Below are 15845 nucleotides of genomic sequence, written 5' to 3'. Positions count from 1 at the left end.
CCACAGTACGTACTAATCACAGACAGTACCCCTACTCACCCACAGTACGTACTAATCACAGACAGTACCCCTACTCACCCACAGTACGTACTAATCACAAACAGTACCGTCAGTCACCCACAGTACGTAGTAATCATAGACAGTACCCCCACTCACACACAGTATGTACTAATCACAGACAGTACCCCCACTCACCCACAGTACGTACTAATCACAGACAGTACCCCCACTCACCCACAGTACGTACTAATCACAGACAGTACCCCCACTCACCCACAGTACGTACTAGTCACAGACAGCACCGTCAGTCACCCACAGTACGTATTAATCACAGACAGTACCCCCACTCACCCACAGTTCGTACTAATCACAGACAGTACCCCCACTCACCCACAGTTCTTACTAATCACAGACAGCACCCCAGTCACCCACAGTACGTACTAATCACAGACAGTACCCCTACTCACCAACAGTACGTACTAATCACAGACAGTACCGTCAGTAATCCACAGTACGTACTAATCACAGACAGTATCCCCACTCACCCACAGTACGTACTAATCACAGACAGTACCCCCACTCCCCCACAGTACGTACTAATCACAGACAGTACCACCACTCACCCACAGTACGTACGAATCACAGACAGTACCCCCACTCACCCACAGTACTTACTAATCACAGACAGTACCCCTACTCACCCACAGTACGTACTAATCACAAACAGTACCGTCAGTCACCCACAGTACGTAGTAATCACAGACAGTACCCCCACTCACACACAGAACGTACTAATCACAGACAGTACCGTCAGTAATCCACAGTACGTACTAATCACAGACAGTATCCCCACTCACCCACAGTACATACTAATCACAGACAGTACCCCAGTCACCCACAGTACGTACTAATCACAGACAGTACCCCTACTCACCCACAGTACGTACTAATCACAGACAGTACCCCTACTCACCCACAGTACGTACTAATCACAAACAGTACCGTCAGTCACCCACAGTACTTAGTAATCACAGACAGTACCCCCACTCACACACAGTACGTATTAATCACAGACAGTACCCCCACTCACCCAAAGTTCGTACTAATCACAAACAGTACCCCCACTCACCCACAGTTCTTACTAATCACAGACAGCACCCCAGTCACCCACAGTACGTACTAATCACAGACATTACCCCTACTCACCAACAGTACGTACTAATCACAGACAGTACCGTCAGTCACCCACAGTACGTATTAATCACAGACAGTACCCCCACTCACCCACAGTTCGTACTAATCACAGACAGTACTACCACTCACCCACAGTTCTTACTAATCACAGACAGCACCCCAGTCACCCACAGTACGTACTAATCACAGACAGTACCCCTACTCATCCACAGTATGTACTAATCACAGACAGTACCCCTACTCACCCACAGTATGTACTAATCACAGACAGTACCCCTACTCACCCACAGTATGTACTAATCACAGACAGTACCCCCACTCACCCACAGCACGTACTAATCACAGACAGTACCCCTACTCACCCATAGTGCTTATTAATCACAGACAGTGCCTTCAGTCACCCACAGTACGTACTAATCACAGACAGTACACCTACTCACCCACAGTACTTATTAATCACAGACAGTGCCGTCAGTCACCCACAGTACGTACTAATCACAGACAGTACACCTACTCACCCACAGTACGTACGAATCACAGACAGTACCCCTACTCACCCACAGTACGTATTAATCAGACAGTACCCATACTCACCCACAGTACGTACTAATCACAGACAGTACCCCCACTCACCCACAGTACGTACTAATCACAGACAGTACCCCTACTCACCCACAGTATGTACTAATCAGACAGTACCCCCACTCACCCACAGTACGTACTAATCACAGACAGTACCCCCACTCACCCACAGTACGTACTAATCACAGACAGTACCCCCACTCACGCACAGTACGTACTAGTCACAGACAGTACCGTCAGTCACCCACAGTACGTATTAATCACAGACAGTACCCCACTCACCCACAGTTCGTACTAATCACAGACAGCACCCCAGTCACCCACAGTTCTTACTAATCACAGACAGTACACCTACTCACCCACAGTATGTACTAATCACAGACAGTACCCCTACTCACCCACAGTATGTACTAATCACAGACAGTACCACCACTCACCCACAGTATGTACTAATCACAGACAGTACCCCCACTCACCCTCAGTACGTACTAATCACAGACAGTACCCCGTTACCCACAGTACGTACTAACCACAGACCTTAGCCCCACTCACCCACAGTACTTATTAATCACAGACAGTACACCTACTCACCCACAGTACGTACGAATCACAGACAGTACCCCTACTCACCCACAGTACGTATTAATCAGACAGTACCCATACTCACCCACAGTACGTACTAATCACAGACAGTACCCCCACTCACCCACAGTACGTACTAATCACAGACAGTACCCCTACTCACCCACAGTATGTACTAATCACAGACAGTACCACCACTCACCCACAGTATGTACTAATCACAGACAGTACCCCCACTCCCCCACAGTACGTACTAATCACAGACAGTACCACCACTCACCCACAGTACGTACGAATCACAGACAGTACCCCCACTCACCCACAGTACTTACTAATCACAGACAGTACCCCTACTCACCCACAGTACGTACTAATCACAAACAGTACCGTCAGTCACCCACAGTACGTAGTAATCACAGACAGTACCCCCACTCACACACAGAACGTACTAATCACAGACAGTACCGTCAGTAATCCACAGTACGTACTAATCACAGACAGTATCCCCACTCACCCACAGTACATACTAATCACAGACAGTACCCCAGTCACCCACAGTACGTACTAATCACAGACAGTACCCCTACTCACCCACAGTACGTACTAATCACAGACAGTACCCCTACTCACCCACAGTACGTACTAATCACAAACAGTACCGTCAGTCACCCACAGTACTTAGTAATCACAGACAGTACCCCCACTCACACACAGTACGTATTAATCACAGACAGTACCCCCACTCACCCAAAGTTCGTACTAATCACAAACAGTACCCCCACTCACCCACAGTTCTTACTAATCACAGACAGCACCCCAGTCACCCACAGTACGTACTAATCACAGACATTACCCCTACTCACCAACAGTACGTACTAATCACAGACAGTACCGTCAGTCACCCACAGTACGTATTAATCACAGACAGTACCCCCACTCACCCACAGTTCGTACTAATCACAGACAGTACTACCACTCACCCACAGTTCTTACTAATCACAGACAGCACCCCAGTCACCCACAGTACGTACTAATCACAGACAGTACCCCTACTCATCCACAGTATGTACTAATCACAGACAGTACCCCTACTCACCCACAGTATGTACTAATCACAGACAGTACCCCTACTCACCCACAGTATGTACTAATCACAGACAGTACCCCCACTCACCCACAGCACGTACTAATCACAGACAGTACCCCTACTCACCCATAGTGCTTATTAATCACAGACAGTGCCTTCAGTCACCCACAGTACGTACTAATCACAGACAGTACACCTACTCACCCACAGTACTTATTAATCACAGACAGTGCCGTCAGTCACCCACAGTACGTACTAATCACAGACAGTACACCTACTCACCCACAGTACGTACGAATCACAGACAGTACCCCTACTCACCCACAGTACGTATTAATCAGACAGTACCCATACTCACCCACAGTACGTACTAATCACAGACAGTACCCCCACTCACCCACAGTACGTACTAATCACAGACAGTACCCCTACTCACCCACAGTATGTACTAATCAGACAGTACCCCCACTCACCCACAGTACGTACTAATCACAGACAGTACCCCCACTCACCCACAGTACGTACTAATCACAGACAGTACCCCCACTCACGCACAGTACGTACTAGTCACAGACAGTACCGTCAGTCACCCACAGTACGTATTAATCACAGACAGTACCCCCACTCACCCACAGTTCGTACTAATCACAGACAGCACCCCAGTCACCCACAGTTCTTACTAATCACAGACAGTACACCTACTCACCCACAGTATGTACTAATCACAGACAGTACCCCTACTCACCCACAGTATGTACTAATCACAGACAGTACCACCACTCACCCACAGTATGTACTAATCACAGACAGTACCCCCACTCACCCTCAGTACGTACTAATCACAGACAGTACCCCGTTACCCACAGTACGTACTAACCACAGACCTTAGCCCCACTCACCCACAGTACTTATTAATCACAGACAGTACCGTCAGTCACCCACAGTACGTACTATTCACAGACAGTACCGCTACCCACCCACAGTACTAATTAATCACAGACAGTACCCTCAGTAAACCCACAGTACGTTCAAATCACAGACAGTACCCCTACTCACCCACAGTATGTACTAATCACAGACAGTACCGTCAGTCACCCACAGTACGTAGTAATCACAGACAGTACTCCCACTCACACACAGTATGTACTAATCACAGACAGTACCCCCACTCACCCACAATACGTACAAATCACAGAAAGTACCCCCCCCTCACCTGCAGTACGTACTAATCACAGACTGTACCCCCACTCACCCACAGTACGTACTAGTCACAGACAGTACCGTCAGTCACCCACAGTACGTACTAATCACAGACAGTACCCCCACTCACCCACAGTTCTTACTAATCACAGACAGCACCCCAGTCATCCACAGTACGTACTAATCACAGACAGTACCCCTACTCACCCACAGTACGTACTAATCACAGACAGTACCGTCAGTAATCCACAGTACGTACTAATCACAGACAGTATCCCCGCTCACCCACAGTACTCACTAATCACAGACAGTACCCCAGTCACCCACAGTACGTACTAATCACAGACAGTACCCCTACTCACCCACAGTACGTACTAATCACAGACAGTACCCCTACTCACCCACAGTACGTACTAATCACAAACAGTACCGTCAGTCACCCACAGTACGTAGTAATCATAGACAGTACCCCCACTCACACACAGTATGTACTAATCACAGACAGTACCCCCACTCACCCACAGTACGTACTAATCACAGACAGTACCCCCACTCACCCACAGTACGTACTAATCACAGACAGTACCCCCACTCACCCACAGTACGTACTAGTCACAGACAGCACCGTCAGTCACCCACAGTACGTATTAATCACAGACAGTACCCCCACTCACCCACAGTTCGTACTAATCACAGACAGTACCCCCACTCACCCACAGTTCTTACTAATCACAGACAGCACCCCAGTCACCCACAGTACGTACTAATCACAGACAGTACCCCTACTCACCAACAGTACGTACTAATCACAGACAGTACCGTCAGTAATCCACAGTACGTACTAATCACAGACAGTATCCCCACTCACCCACAGTACGTACTAATCACAGACAGTACCCCCACTCCCCCACAGTACGTACTAATCACAGACAGTACCACCACTCACCCACAGTACGTACGAATCACAGACAGTACCCCCACTCACCCACAGTACTTACTAATCACAGACAGTACCCCTACTCACCCACAGTACGTACTAATCACAAACAGTACCGTCAGTCACCCACAGTACGTAGTAATCACAGACAGTACCCCCACTCACACACAGTACGTATTAATCACAGACAGTACCCCCACTCACCCACAGTTCGTACTAATCACAAACAGTACCCCCACTCACCCACAGTTCTTACTAATCACAGACAGCACCCCAGTCACCCACAGTACGTACTAATCACAGACATTACCCCTACTCACCAACAGTACGTACTAATCAAAGACAGTACCGTCAGTAATCAACAGTACGTACTAATCACAGACAGTATCCCCACTCACCCACAGTACGTACTAATCACAGACAGTACCCCCACTCCCCCACAGTACGTACTAATCACAGACAGTACCACCACTCACCCACAGTAAGTACGAATCATAGACAGTACCCCCACTCACACACAGTATGTACTAATCACAGACAGTACCCCCACTCACCCACAGTACGTACTAATCACAGACAGTACCCCCACTCACCCACAGTACGTACTAATCACAGACAGTACCCCCACTCACCCACAGTACGTACTAGTCACCGACAGTACCGTCAGTCACCCACAGTACGTATTAATCACAGACAGTACCCCCACTCACCCACAGTTCGTACTAATCACAGACAGTACTCCCACTCACCCACAGTTCTTACTAATCACAGACAGCACCCCAGTCACCCACAGTACGTACTAATCACAGAGAGTACCCCTACTCACCCACAGTATGTACTACTCACAGACAGTACCCCTACTCACCCACAGTATGTACTAATCACAGACAGCACCCCTACTCACCCACAGTATGTACTAATCACAGACAGTACCCCCACTCACCCACAGCACGTACTAATCACAGACAGTACCCCTTCTCACCCACAGTGCTTATTAATCACAGACAGTGCCTTCAGTCACCCACAGTACGTACTAATCACAGACAGTACACCTACTCACCCACAGTACTTATTAATCACAGACAGTGCCGTCAGTCACCCACAGTACGTACTAATCACAGACAGTACACCTACTCACCCACAGTACGTACTAATCACAGACAGTACCCCTACTCACCCACAGTATGTACTAATCACAGACAGTACCCCTACTCACCCACAGTATGTACTAATCACAGACAGTACCCCCACTCACCCACAGTACGTACTAATCACAGACAGTACCCCCACTCACCCACAGTTCGTACTAATCACAGACAGTACCCCCACTCAGCCACAGTTCTTACTAATCACAGACAGCACCCCAGTCACCCACAGTACGTACTAATCACAGACAGTACCCCTACTCACCAACAGTACGTACTAATCACAGACAGTACCGTCAGTAATCCACAGTACGTACTAATCACAGACAATATCCCCACTCACCCACAGTACGTACTAATCACAGACAGTACCCCCGGTCCCCCACAGTACGTACTAATCACAGACAGTACCACCGCTCACCCACAGTGAGTACGAATCACAGACAGTACCCCCACTCACCCACAGTACTTACTAATCACAGACAGTATCCCCACTCACCCACAGTACGTACTAATCACAGACAGTACCCCCGGTCCCCCACAGTAAGTACTAATCACAGACAGTACCACCGCTCACCCACAGTGAGTACGAATCACAGACAGTACCCCCACTCACCCACAGTACTTACTAATCACAGACAGTACCCCTACTCACCCACAGTACGTACTAATCACAGACAGTACCCCTACTCACCCACAGTACTTATTAATCACAGACAGTACCGTCAGTCACCCACAGTACGTACTAATCACAGACAGTACCCCTACTCACCCACAGTACGTACTAATCACAAACAGTACCGTCAGTCACCCACAGTACGTAGTAATCACAGACAGTACCCCCACTCACACACAGTACGTATTAATCACAGACAGTACCCCCACTCACCCACAGTTCGTACTAATCACAAACAGTACCCCCACTCACCCACAGTTCTTACTAATCACAGACAGCACCCCAGTCACACACAGTACGTACTAATCACAGACATTACCCCTACTCACCAACAGTACGTACTAATCACAGACAGTACCGTCAGTAATCCACAGTACGTACTAATCACAGACAGTATCCCCACTCACCCACAGTACGTACTAATCACAGACAGTACCCCCACTCCCCCACAGTACGTACTAATCACAGACAGTACCACCACTCACCCACAGTAAGTACGAATCATAGACAGTACCCCCACTCACACACAGTATGTACTAATCACAGACAGTACCCCCACTCACCCACAGTACGTACTAATCACAGACAGTACCCCCACTCACCCACAGTACGTACTAATCACAGACAGTACCCCCACTCACCCACAGTACGTACTAGTCACCGACAGTACCGTCAGTCACCCACAGTACGTATTAATCACAGACAGTACCCCCGCTCACCCACAGTTCGTACTAATCACAGACAGTACTCCCACTCACCCACAGTTCTTACTAATCACATACAGCACCCCAGTCACCCACAGTACGTACTAATCACAGACAGTACCCCTACTCACCCACAGTATGTACTAATCACAGACAGTACCCCTACTCACCCACAGTATGTACTAATCACAGACAGTACCCCTACTCACCCACAGTATGTACTAATCACAGACAGTACCCCCACTCACCCATAGCACGTACTAATCACAGACAGTACCCCTACTCACCCACAGTGCTTATTAATCACAGACAGTGCCTTCAGTCACCCACAGTACGTACTAATCACAGACAGTACACCTACTCACCCACAGTACGTACTAATCACAGACAGTACCCCTACTCACCCACAGTACGTATTAATCAGACAGTACCCCTACTCACCCACAGTACGTACTAATCACAGACAGTACCCCCACTCACCCACAGTACGTACTAATCACAGACAGTACCCCTACTCACCCACAGTATGTACTAATCAGACAGTACCCCCACTCACCCACAGTACGTACTAGTCACAGACAGGACCGTCAGTCACCCACAGTACGTATTAATCACAGACAGTACCCCCACTCACCCACAGTTCGTACTAATCACAGACAGTACCCCCACTCACCCACAGTTCTTACTAATCACAGACAGCACCCCAGTCACCCACAGTACGTACTAATCACAGACAGTACCCCTACTCACCAACAGTACGTACTAATCACAGACAGTACCGTCAGTAATCCACAGTACGTACTAATCACAGACAGTATCCCCACTCACCCACAGTACGTACTAATCACAGAGAATACCCCCACTCCCCCACAGTACGTACTAATCACAGACAGTACCACCACTCACCCACAGTAAGTACTAATCACAGACAGTACCCCCACTCACCCACAGTACTTACTAATCACAGACAGTACCCCTACTCACCCACAGTACGTACTAATCACAAACAGTACCGTCAGTCACCCACAGTACGTAGTAATCACAGACAGTACCCCCACTCACACACAGTACGTATTAATCACAGACAGTACCCCCACTCACCCACAGTTCGTACTAATCACAAACAGTACCCCCACTCACCCACAGTTCTTACTAATCACAGACAGCACCCCAGTCACCCACAGTACGTACTAATCACAGACATTACCCCTACTCACCAACAGTACGTACTAATCAAAGACAGTACCGTCAGTAATCCACAGTACGTACTAATCACAGACAGTATCCCCACTCACCCACAGTACGTACTAATCACAGACAGTACCCCCACTCCCCCACAGTACGTACTAATCACAGACAGTACCACCACTCACCCACAGTAAGTACGAATCATAGACAGTACCCCCACTCACACACAGTATGTACTAATCACAGACAGTACCCCCACTCACCCACAGTACGTACTAATCACAGACAGTACCCCCACTCACCCACAGTACGTACTAATCACAGACAGTACCCCCACTCACCCACAGTACGTACTAGTCACCGACAGTACCGTCAGTCACCCACAGTACGTATTAATCACAGACAGTACCCCCACTCACCCACAGTTCGTACTAATCACAGACAGTACTCCCACTCACCCACAGTTCTTACTAATCACAGACAGCACCCCAGTCACCCACAGTACGTACTAATCACAGAGAGTACCCCTACTCACCCACAGTATGTACTACTCACAGACAGTACCCCTACTCACCCACAGTATGTACTAATCACAGACAGCACCCCTACTCACCCACAGTATGTACTAATCACAGACAGTACCCCCACTCACCCACAGCACGTACTAATCACAGACAGTACCCCTTCTCACCCACAGTGCTTATTAATCACAGACAGTGCCTTCAGTCACCCACAGTACGTATTAATCACAGACAGTACCCCCACTCACCCACAGTTCGTACTAATCACAGACAGTACTCCCACTCACCCACAGTTCTTACTAATCACAGACAGCACCCCAGTCACCCACAGTACGTACTAATCACAGAGAGTACCCCTACTCACCCACAGTATGTACTACTCACAGACAGTACCCCTACTCACCCACAGTATGTACTAATCACAGACAGCACCCCTACTCACCCACAGTGTGTACTAATCACAGACAGTACCCCCACTCACCCACAGCACGTACTAATCACAGACAGTACCCCTTCTCACCCACAGTGCTTATTAATCACAGACAGTGCCTTCAGTCACCCACAGTACGTACTAATCACAGACAGTACACCTACTCACCCACAGTACTTATTAATCACAGACAGTGCCGTCAGTCACCCACAGTACGTACTAATCACAGACAGTACACCTACTCACCCACAGTACGTACTAATCACAGACAGTACCCCTACTCACCCACAGTATGTACTAATCACAGACAGTACCCCTACTCACCCACAGTATGTACTAATCACAGACAGTACCCCCACTCACCCACAGTACGTACAAATCACAGACAGTACCCCCACTCACCCACAGTTCGTACTAATCACAGACAGTACCCCCACTCAGCCACAGTTCTTACTAATCACAGACAGCACCCCAGTCACCCACAGTACGTACTAATCACAGACAGTACCCCTACTCACCAACAGTACGTACTAATCACAGACAGTACCGTCAGTAATCCACAGTACGTACTAATCACAGACAATATCCCCACTCACCCACAGTACGTACTAATCACAGACAGTACCCCCGGTCCCCCACAGTACGTACTAATCACAGACAGTACCACCGCTCACCCACAGTGAGTACGAATCACAGACAGTACCCCCACTCACCCACAGTACTTACTAATCACAGACAGTATCCCCACTCACCCACAGTACGTACTAATCACAGACAGTACCCCCGGTCCCCGAAGTAAGTACTAATCACAGACAGTACCACCGCTCACCCACAGTGAGTACGAATCACAGACAGTACCCCCACTCACCCACAGTACTTACTAATCACAGACAGTACCCCTACTCACCCACAGTACGTACTAATCACAGACAGTACCCCTACTCACCCACAGTACTTATTAATCACAGACAGTACCGTCAGTCACCCACAGTACGTACTAATCACAGACAGTACCCCTACTCACCCACAGTACGTACTAATCACAGACAGTACCCCCACTCCCCCACAGTACGTACTAATCACAGACAGTACCACCACTCACCCACAGTAAGTACGAATCATAGACAGTACCCCCACTCACACACAGTATGTACTAATCACAGACAGTACCCTCACTCACCCACAGTACGTACTAATCACAGACAGTACCCCCACTCACCCACAGTACGTACTAATCACAGACAGTACCCCCACTCACCCACAGTACGTACTAGTCACCGACAGTACCGTCAGTCACCCACAGTACGTATTAATCACAGACAGTACCCCCGCTCACCCACAGTTCGTACTAATCACAGACAGTACTCCCACTCACCCACAGTTCTTACTAATCACATACAGCACCCCAGTCACCCACAGTACGTACTAATCACAGACAGTACCCCTACTCACCCACAGTATGTACTAATCACAGACAGTACCCCTACTCACCCACAGTATGTACTAATCACAGACAGTACCCCTACTCACCCACAGTATGTACTAATCACAGACAGTACCCCCACTCACCCATAGCACGTACTAATCACAGACAGTACCCCTACTCACCCACAGTGCTTATTAATCACAGACAGTGCCTTCAGTCACCCACAGTACGTACTAATCACAGACAGTACACCTACTCACCCACAGTACGTACTAATCACAGACAGTACCCCTACTCACCCACAGTACGTATTAATCAGACAGTACCCCTACTCACCCACAGTACGTACTAATCACAGACAGTACCCCCACTCACCCACAGTACGTACTAATCACAGACAGTACCCCTACTCACCCACAGTATGTACTAATCAGACAGTACCCCCACTCACCCACAGTACGTACTAATCACAGACAGTATCCCTACTCACCCACAGTATGTACTAATCACAGACAGTACCCCCACTCACCCACAGTACGTACTAGTCACAGACAGTACCGTCAGTCACCCACAGTACGTATTAATCACAGACAGTACCCCCACTCACCCACAGTTCGTACTAATCACAGACAGTACCCCCACTCAGCCACAGTTCTTACTAATCACAGACAGCACCCCAGTCACCCACAGTACGTACTAATCACAGACAGTACCCCTACTCACCAACAGTACGTACTAATCACAGACAGTACCGTCAGTAATCCACAGTACGTACTAATCACAGACAGTATCCCCACTCACCCACAGTACGTACTAATCACAGACAGTACCCCCACTCCCCCACAGTACGTACTAATCACAGACAGTACCACCACTCACCCACAGTGAGTACTAATCACAGACAGTACCGTCAATCACCCACAGTACGTAGCAATCAAAGACAGTACCCCCAATAACCCACAGTACATACTAATCACAGACAGTACCGTCAGTAATCCACAGTACGTACTAATCACAGACAGTATCCCCACTCACCCAAGGTACATACTAATCACAGACAGTACCCCTACTCACCCACAGTACGTACTAATCACAGACAGTACCACTACTCACCCACAGTACGTACTAATCACAAACAGTACCGTCAGTCACCCACAGTAATTAGTAATCACAGACAGTACCCCCACTCACACACAGTACGTATTAATCACAGACAGTACCCCCACTCACCCACAGTTCGTACTAATCACAAACAGTACCCCCACTCACCCACAGTTCTTACTAATCACAGACAGCACCCCAGTCACCCACAGTACGTACTAATCACAGACATTACCCCTACTCACCAACAGTACGTACTAATCACAGACAGTACCGTCAGTAATCCACAGTACGTACTAATCACAGACAGTATCCCCACTCACCCACAGTACGTACTAATCACAGACAGTACCCCCACTCCCCCACAGTACGTACTAATCACAGACAGTACCACCACTCACCCACAGTAAGTACGAATCATAGACAGTACCCCCACTCACACACAGTATGTACTAATCACAGACAGTACCCCCACTCACCCACAGTACGTACTAATCACAGACAGTACCCCCACTCACCCACAGTACGTACTAATCACAGACAGTACCCCCACTCACCCACACTACGTACTAGTCACCGACAGTACCGTCAGTCACCCACAGTACGTATTAATCACAGACAGTACCCCCACTCACCCACAGTTCGTACTAATCACAGACAGTACCCCTACTCACCCACAGTACTTACTAATCAGAGACAGTACCGTCAGTCACCCACAGTACGTAGTAATCACAGACAGTACCCCCACTCACCCACAGTATGTACTAATCACAGACAGTACCCCCACTCACCCACAATCCGTACTAATCACAGAAAGTACCCCCACTCACCCACAGTACGTACTAATCACAGACTGTACCCCCACTCACACACAGTACGTACTAGTCACAGACAGTACCGTCAGTCACCCACAGTACGTATTAATCACAGACAGTACCCCACTCACCCACAGTTCTTACTAATCACAGACAGCACCCCAGTCACCCACAGTACGTACTAATCACAGACAGTGCCCCTACTCACCCACAGTACGTACTAATCACAGACAGTACCATCAGTAATCCACAGTACGTGCTAATCACAGACAGTATCCCCACTCACCCACAGAACATACTAATCACAGACAGTACCCCAGTCACCCACAGTACGTACTAATCACAGACACTACCCCTACTCACCCACAGTACGTACTAATCACAAACAGTACCCCTACTCACCCGCAGTACGTACTAATCACAAACAGTACCGTCAGTCACCCACAGTACGTAGTAATCATAGACAGTACCCCCACTCACACACCGTATGTACTAATCACAGACAGTACCCCCACTCACCCGCAGTACGTACTAATCACAGACAGTACCCCCACTCACCCACAGTACGTACTAATCACAGATAGTACCCCCACTCACCCACAGTATGTATTAATCACAGAAAGTACCCCCACTCACCCACAGTACGTCCTAATCACAGACAGTACCCCCACTCACCCACAGTTGTTACTAATCACAGACAGCACCCCAGTCACCCACAGTACGTGCTAATCACAGACAGTACCACCACTCACCCACAGTATGTACTAATCACAGACAGTACCCCCACTCACCCACAGTACGTACTAATCACAGACAGTACCCCCACTCACCCACAGTATGTACTAATCACAGACAGTACCCCCAGTTACCCACAGTACGTACTAATCACAGACAGTACCCCTACTCACCCACAGTACTTATTAATCACAGACAGTACCGTCAGTCACCCACAGTACGTACTAATCACAGACAGTACCCCTACTCACCCACAGTACGTACTAATCACAGACAGTACCCCCACTCACCCACAGTACGTACTAATCACAGACAGTACCGTCAGTCACCCACAGTACGTACTAATCACAGACAGTACCCCCACTCACCCACAGTACGTACTAATCACAGACAGTACCCCCACTCACCCACAGTACGTACTAATCACAGACAGTACCCCCACTCACCCACACTACGTACTAGTCACCGACAGTACCGTCAGTCACCCACAGTACGTATTAATCACAGACAGTACCCCCACTCACCCACAGTTCGTACTAATCACAGACAGTACCCCTACTCACCCACAGTACTTACTAATCAGAGACAGTACCGTCAGTCACCCACAGTACGTAGTAATCACAGACAGTACCCCCACTCACCCACAGTATGTACTAATCACAGACAGTACCCCCACTCACCCACAATCCGTACTAATCACAGAAAGTACCCCCACTCACCCACAGTACGTACTAATCACAGACAGTACCCCCACTCCCCCACAGTACGTACTAATCACAGACAGTACCACCACTCACCCACAGTAAGTACGAATCACAGACAGTACCCCCACTCACCCACAGTACTTACTAATCACAGACAGCACCCCAGTCACCCACAGTACGTACTAATCACAGACAGTACCCCTACTCACCCACAGTACGTACTAATCACAGACAGTACCATCAGTAATCTACAGTACGTGCTAATCACAGACAGTATCCCCACTCACCCACAGAACATACTAATCACAGACAGTACCCCAGTCACCCACAGTACGTACTAATCACAGACACTACCCCTACTCACCCACAGTACGTACTAATCACAAACAGTACCCCTACTCACCCACAGTACGTACTAATCACAAACAGTACCGTCAGTCACCCACAGTACGTAGTAATCATAGACAGTACCCCCACTCACACACAGTATGTACTAATCACAGACAGTACCCCCACTCACCCGCAGTACGTACTAATCACAGACAGTACCCCCACTCACCCACAGTACGTACTAATCACAGATAGTACCCCCACTCACCCACAGTATGTATTAATCACAGACAGTACCCCCACTCACCCACAGTACGTCCTAATCACAGACAGTACCCCCACTCACCCACAGTTGTTACTAATCACAGACAGCACCCCAGTCACCCACAGTACGTGCTAATCACAGACAGTACCACCACTCACCCACAGTATGTACTAATCACAGACAGTACCCCCACTCACCCACAGTACGTACTAATCACAGACAG

The sequence above is a fragment of the Lampris incognitus genome, chromosome 1, assembly GCF_029633865.1.
Source record: "Lampris incognitus isolate fLamInc1 chromosome 1, fLamInc1.hap2, whole genome shotgun sequence".
Classification (NCBI taxonomy): Eukaryota; Metazoa; Chordata; class Actinopteri; order Lampriformes; family Lampridae; genus Lampris; species Lampris incognitus.
Note: the sequence above shows the minus strand (reverse complement) of the source record.